The following is an 8,223-nucleotide window of genomic DNA, read 5'->3' as shown; positions in this document are numbered from 1 at the left end:
ATCTTGACATGTTCTTTCCCATTTCCCTTTTGCATTCGTTAATCTTTATATGATTTCACATACATCATCTTCATTTCTTTGAACTTAGCATGCTTAAACCAACAATTTCCTTAATGCCATTTAAGGTAAGCTCACTAGGCTATACACTTTTTAAGCTCGTTATCATTTGAAATTCTCTTTTACTTAGCAATACATTTACTTTATTTTCATCTCTTTTAGTTACTAGACATTTAGTTCACGACACTTAGTGTAACAGCCCAATTTTGACCCTAATCGGACAAAGTGGTTTTGGGACCACAAATTCGAGTCAGAAAAATATTTTAAAATTATTTTTGGTATTTTCAGTCTGTGAATTAATATGTGTGAAAATTTCGTATAAAAATTTGATCGTTTGAGTGCTCAATTTGATAAAAAGGGCTTAATCGCGTAAACTGAAAACTTAGGGATTTAATTTAAAAGCATCTAATTGTTGTTGTCTTTTAAATTAGAAGGTTTAAAGCTGCAATTTTACCACTATTTAGATAGTGGATGGCTAAGGTCAAAACTAACCTTAATATATATATATATGTTATAATTATTTTAATAAGGTTAAATTAGTAAATTATTAATTATTATAATACATAATAGTTAAAAACATAATTTTATAGCATATATCATCTTCCTAGCCGAAACTTAGATGAAAGAAAAGCCATTAAAGCTTGAAGAAGGTTCGGCCATGTCTTTACATAATTAAAGGTTCGTTTTTGTTCGGTTTTTGAAAATTTTTATGTTTTTGATATCGTTGTTTTGTGTACTACAAGACCCATACCTTAATTTTAGAATTTGGTGTTAATTTTGTGATATGCCATTGATGAATGCTTGATATTTTTGTTAGTTAATGACGAAATATGAAAGATATGTGAAAGATTAACATGTTTTGTATTTGAATTTTTGGTGAAATTGAGTAATTAGGGCTAAATTGTGAAATTAAATTTTTGAGAGACTAAAATGTGAAATAAATAAAATATGTAAACTTTTATGAGCACTAGGCATATTCAACCCTTCTATAGTGTGGGAAAATTTTGTGTATTTTGTGTTTTATGCAATAGGGACTAAATTGCAAAAAGTGTAAATATTAGGGGTAAAATGGTAATTTACCCATTTATGTTTTTTGGACTAAATTGAATGAAATAATATTTAAAATAGTTCATTTTGAATATATTTAGATCAAGAACCAAAGAAATCGGAGTTGGATCGAGGAAAAGCTAAAGTCGTCGACTAATCGTCCGATTCCATTTTTCACTGTCCGAGGTAAGTCTATTAGTTATTTAATGTTATTATATCAGTATATATGTATGTATATCTATTTTATATTTGTTGAGCTATAATTAAAAGTAATTTGATTGAATAAATTTGAAGTATAAATGGTATATATGTGTATATACAATATTCGAATATATACGTATATACTTATATAGATCTTTGAATTTAGTTAAAGTAAGAAAGGGTATATAGGTATATATATACAATGTTCGAATATTTATATATGAATCTATATATATTTGTGATGAATTTAATTGAATGTATGAGAGTTATATGTGCGCACAAGGTTCGAACAAATATGAGTATATATATGTATATATTCTAGGTTTAATCAAAGATATGTATATTATATATATATATAAGATTCGAATATATATACATAAGAATATATATGTACAAGCTTTTAGGTTGATTAAAGGTATGTATTTTATAATTGTTTAAGTAGTTTCGAATATATATTTATATGTAATTTTTAAATATGTATGAGATTATATATATGTATATGTTTTTATATTGAACTTATGTATGCAATTATATATATGTATGTGATAGATTCAATTATATATATATGAATTAGTTTTGAACCTAGTTAAAGGTAAAAATTGTGTAAATAAATACATTTATGTTCGAATATAAATGTATATACATGTATGGGTTGTTGATTTTAGTTAATGGTATAAATGTTAAATATATTCATGGGATTCGAATATATATATGTATATTTATGTATTGGTTCTTGGATAGAATTAAAGGTATAAAATCTTTCTCTTTTTATAATTGAGGTTCGACTTTATATATATACGTATATATATGTTTATGAATTTATAAGCACTTGAGTTGAATTGAAGGTATGATTGGTAAACTCTGTTACGATTTGAATATGGTATATAATGAACATGTGATTGTTATTATGAATAATATGAGGAATTATTTGTATGTGTGAAATTGAAATTTTAGGCTCTGAGCCTAACAGGTTTATTGACAGTGAAGTAATCCAGACATTACGTCTAGCAGGCTTGATGCCGGTGAAACATACCAGACATTACGTCTAGCAGGCTTGATGCCGGTGAAACATACCAGAAATTACGTCTAGCAGGCTTGATGCCGGTGAAACATACCAGACATTACGTCTAACAGGCTTGATGCCGGTAAAACATATCAGACTTTATGTCTAGCAGGCTAAGTGTCGGTGTACTAAAATAGGCTTTAAGCCTAGCAGGCTAAGTGCCGGTGATATTGTTTATATTATGTATATACATGTACTAAATGTTTATATGGATTTGGTGGTATGAAATTGAAGAATATGATTACATATTCGGTCTTCATATTTGATGAACATACAAACATCTGTTTATACATATCTGATAAGTATGTATATATGTATATACAGTTTTAAGCACTTGATAGATATATGCACATTCACATATATGCATGTGATAAATTTATATTTGCATTATGTATGTGCTTTTATTAAGCATCTATGTGATTGGTGATATGCATTTTGGGTAAGTATAAATGTGCTCTATTATATTAGTTTGATGTACATATATATATGTATATTCGATTATAATAATTGTTGAGTATATATGTATAAATATGCGTTCGATTATACGCATTTGAAGTGTAGGTGTATTCGGCTCTAAGTATTGATAGCAATGTATGTAATTGATTTTAAGTAAATGATAAGTTTATGTATTTGGTTGTAAGCTCCTGATGTGTATTTAAACATACAATTGGTTGTATGTATATAGAGTATATATATACTCATTGGTAAGCATTCCACGATTACATATATTTTATATAAATAAGATGACTATGCATTTTAAATATTCAGTTAGTAAAATATGTGGTATTTGTGACATCTATAAATGTAATCAGGAAATTATATAATATTTATGTGTTTTATTTATATGTTGTTTTAGTTATGCCATAGACTTACTAAGCTAAATAAGCTTACCTTGTTCTTTTACGTCTCTCTGTTTTATAGATTTAAAGATCAAGCTTCAAGCTCGAGGATTGTCAGAAAAGATCATCACTCTATCTATTGTCTCGGTATTAAAATGTTTGAATTTTAACTTAGGGTATGTACAGGCTAGATAATGTTATAAGAGCGTACTTTAATGTTTTGTAAATGAGTTTCATAGCTAGCGAAAATGGCTTATTTCCTTATAGTCTAGTTGGATTGTAATGTTTTCGTTCTGTTTTAAATGACTAAAAGAAAAGCTTAAAATTTCGCATGTTTAATATTAAACCTAGCTTATCTCATGTAACTACTATAATTATTCAACTTTAATGAATGTCTGTTTTGAGTTGTATTTTGATTAGTAATGCCTTTTAACCCTAATTCGGCGACGGATAAGGGTTAGGGGTGTTACACTTAGTCTTTCTTTTATCCATTTATAGTCACATTTAAAGTTTATTACCAACATTTAATTCATTTTCGCCTATAGTAAACTCTAGTAAAATCGACTCGGATACACGGGACTCCTCCACCACACCAAAGAGAACTGAAGTGCCAAACTGTAAGATAGCGCAAACTTTCCTCCACCATTCCAAAATGCTCATAAGAGCATAAACTACACTACACAAAGATGTGCATAAGTGCAATGCCCAAAGGCGATATAAATAGCACATAAGTGCAAAATTTCCAATAGGACTCCAACATGCTATAGCCCCTAATTGGCATGCCAACCATATCCTAATATTTCACTAAGTCTACTAGGGAAATTTACAATTATAATTAAAAAAATATCCATCAAGACCATTAACACATGCATGTACACATATCATATAAGGGCACCTTAAGTGTTTTCACATATTCATGTTCAAATTTATATCAATAAAGGCCCTTTGGGCATGTTCATTTCCATATGTAGACACCATAGGTTTTTTACAAATACTTACTCATTTTCACTTTTTTTTAGACATTATAAACATATCCATTTCAAATAATAGTTCCCAAAGTGAAAATTTCATATTTCCATTGTTCTTTATCTTTTTCATATTAACTATCATATTTTAACATGATACCGATTAAAAGCATAAATTCACTAATAACAACCAACTCATGTATAAACTAATAAATCAACCATTCAAAACCTCACCAACTAATTATTCACACTTAGCTATATACATGACCATTCCATCTATTCCTACCAAAATGCCTTCAATTTCCAACTCAACACAATCATCTTACTAATTGAAAACCATCAAATTTAAGAGATTGACATGAATAAGTCAAAACATATACCAAATTACAAAACATACTTATCATAAACCTTACCATTTCTACAACATTATTTAGCTTGCTCAATTCAAATGGCCTAAATGGTAGTTTAACATACCAAGCCATTCAAAGGTAAATTCATCATTCATACAGTATCAAACTTAACCAAAACGTGTACTATCAATTTATATACCAAAAGATACATCTAACATTAAACTTCACCACAAGCACATAATGCCATCCACTTCAAAATAACCACAAGCATACTAGGACCCATATGTACTTGCCACATAATCTAGATTCAAAATGAACATATAGCTAATTTCTTTAGATAGTATGTGCTTCCTAGTTGATCTGACTTGGCAGTTTCGCAAGGTGTAAATCTACAAGGAAGTAAACAACTAAGGTAAGCATTTAGAATGCTTAGTGAGTTCAAATGGAAACTAAAACATACCTTCATCATTAAGACATAGTTAAATAATCTATTTGGCAACCAACTTAAGGCATAGTTAATATAAACTTACCTGATCAAAATACGCAAAGTGAATATTGTAGGGGCTAATCTGTAATTTTAGCTTTTCCCCGATCAATTCCACTTCGCTCCAATTCTTGATCTAAACAATTATGCGTATCATCAATTAATACCAAGTATTTCTATTCTATACTATGATATGTGTGAACCTATATAATTTGATTTTTTGATATCCCTAAAATTTATATTTTATTTAATTTAGTCCCTAAACTCGGGATAGTTATAACTTTCAATTCCTAGCCTCGGATTAAAATTCAATTTCAAAAATTCTCACTAAGAATCTTAAATTTTCTATTTATAACATAATTTCTTAAAAAATTTACATTTATTCAATTTGGTCCCTAATGTAACAAAGTTAGCAATAAGCTAAATTAACTTTACAATCTAGTCCTTTTCTTATTCTAAGCTTAAATCTATCAAGCTTAATTCATCAGAAAATCAACAATGGCAAATTTCAAAAACTTTAACAGTTTTATAAATTGGTACATATGCTAGCTAAATCAAGCTCCTATGACCTCAAATCTATAGAAATTACAAGAAAAAGACTTGAAAACACATACCAAATAGTTGTCGAATGTAAAAAGCTTTCAAATGGTTTTCTTCTTTAGTTTCAAGGTTGGTACAGTTGGGAGAGATGGAGAAGATGAGCAATTCCACTAACTTAAGCCTTATATACTATAATTAAATTCTTAATTACCTAAATTAATTAACTTAACCATGTTTTAATTAGCTTAATCTACTTTTAGTCAACATTAGTAGAATCTTCCATCATCATCGACCAATTCTTATACCGAAATGATTTAATTATCATTTTGAACCTTTAGCTAATTACCATTTAAATCCTGGAGCTTTTTAACAGTTAGAACTCTATAGCAATTGGACTTTTACAATTTAGTCTCTAGACCTTAATTAACTATTAGTTCGACAAAATTACCAGACCAAACTTTAATTTATTATTATAAAATCCTTTAAAATATTAATATTTAATAATTACGAGCTCAGTTTATGGAAATGGGATTCCAAAATGCGCATTTTTTGGTACCACTGAAAATCGGGTCATAACACAGTACATGTTTTTCTATTTCCCAAAATAGATATTATTTATTAAATTAATTTTCCAATTAAATAATTTTCTCAACCTAACAGTAATTTTGTGTAAGTCGTGACAACTTTACCGTAAAAGAATCCATGAGAAAATATATTTAATTTCTACATTCAACTAATTCACAATGACCAATTAATTTAATTATATTTTTGAACTTCAATTATTTACTTAAATAAGAATTCGAAAAACTTAAATTAACTCTCAGGTCATTTCCATACTTAGTGAGAAACCACATTCATTTCCAAATGTAACATATTTCTCTAACTATATCATTTCTATCAATTTCTGTTCATTTGATTCAACATGCAATTCATTTCTTGTTTCAATGAGCTAGCAGAGGGACCAATGAACATATGTAATTAGGGCTCAAATGATTTAATATTAAGTTCCAGCTTTTCACCTATTAATTATAAACTCATTTAGTCACGAAGTCATTCCACTGTTGTATCCTGACTGAGTTCTCTCTAATAACATAGCATTACAAAAACTACTAGATCAATATTCATCCAATGACCTTGTTATAACTATGTTACCCTTATAGCATATCCTTAATCTCTTTGGGATAAATTCTTTCTCCCAATATGATCATATTTTATCTTATGGTAACCATTATATCTTCCTTCATGAAAAGTCAATTACTAGATCAATGAGAGGATATCATTTACCCATTTCTTCGGCTATGAATTCCACTATTGTGAATGATGTTACATACTACAAAAGTCGTATACCCATCGCACCAACTTTCAGTTCCTTATCTATTTGAACTCAGGCTTTTACTTACATCAAAGTATACGAGTCATACATACATACATAGTCCATCATCCACTCAGGATTAAGGTATGACATACTATGAATGTCAGAAGTGAATAAATCCATAAACGAATCAAGATATATTCTACTTGGGTCCTGTCCAATGTACTATCAACCTAATCAGTCACATCTATGTCTCTATCTTGTAGAAGTCATCCGCTTCGATGCCCAAGAAAGTATTTCCCTAATTGGACTTGATAGACGACATATTAGTCTTTCAATCTATTTGCTCATTTTCGATTAGACTAAGGACATATTTAGGCTCATCTACTAATATAAATTGTATTTCTATATTACGATCTAACGACGAAATACCGCTTAGTATTAGTTAAACATTAGATAACCAGTGAGCTAATATTTGCTCCAATTTTGCTTTGCGTGCAAAAATCATTTAGGACAATATACAGAGGGTATTAATGTAACTCATGAATAATTTTATTAAACCAATCTGTTCAAAAAATTACAAGTATATAAACAAATATACTACACTTAAGGCACCAAATCCAACAAAAAGGCAATGTCTGATGGAACCCTTCGAAGAAACACTTCAACAAACTCCACCAAAGGCTCCAACCAACCCTCCAAGAAGGAGTTCTTGGCAAATCAAAGTCTGAAGAATAAGCAACACGATTTTTAAAGAAAAAATCAAATTGAAAGCACTTCTAAGAAATCATAAGAAAAGAATCTTGCAAAGAAATAATCTATAAGTTTTATTAATCAAAGAATAAAAAGTGAATGGTGTAAAAACAATAATGGGCATGGTTGCCTTATATAGGCAAAAAAAAACTAGGGTAAAGCTAAGTTTTTCTAAATGGATTAGCAGTTCAAAAAGCCTATGGGCAGCAGCCACAATGTGGGCTAAGTGTTTAGCCTTAATACTTAATGACTGATAAAAACTAAGTATAAAACTTCACTAATTCACCCAATCTTTTATAGAATAATTAATAAATAACATAATTGAGCTTAATAAAATTGTTCAAATGTGCTAAAGATAGATTAAGCCAAACTAATGCATAACTAAGCCTAATAACATTTAAATTTGCTCAAATTGGGCCAAAACTCCACAGAAGGTTATATAGATTGTTGGAGCTTGTTTTCTTCAAGTTCTTAACTCCATTAAGCTCATAGATGATTGTCTAAGTCCCACTTCAAGAAATTCATTCTTGAACTAAGATTTCCAAGAATTGGAATCTTGATTTTCTTTAAACTTAAAATGTTTAAGTATGTCCATTTTAAACTAAGATTTGG

At 28.9% G+C, this 8,223-nt stretch overlaps 1 long non-coding RNA gene across 1 annotated transcript; it reads left to right on the top strand.

Moving 5' to 3' along the window:
- The first annotated feature begins 665 nt into the window (after positions 1-665).
- Positions 666-3,477, top strand: LOC121221136 (uncharacterized). Its single transcript, XR_005918523.1, has 4 exons — positions 666-735; positions 1,206-1,290; positions 2,317-2,450; positions 3,290-3,477. It is a non-coding gene; the product is annotated as an uncharacterized lncRNA (long non-coding RNA).
- Positions 3,478-8,223: the final 4,746 nt, after the last annotated feature.

This window comes from Gossypium hirsutum, chromosome D09 (genome assembly GCF_007990345.1).
Source record: "Gossypium hirsutum isolate 1008001.06 chromosome D09, Gossypium_hirsutum_v2.1, whole genome shotgun sequence".
In the NCBI taxonomy this organism is placed as follows: Eukaryota; Viridiplantae; Streptophyta; class Magnoliopsida; order Malvales; family Malvaceae; genus Gossypium; species Gossypium hirsutum.
Note: the sequence above shows the minus strand (reverse complement) of the source record. Positions and strands in the feature narration are given on the sequence as shown.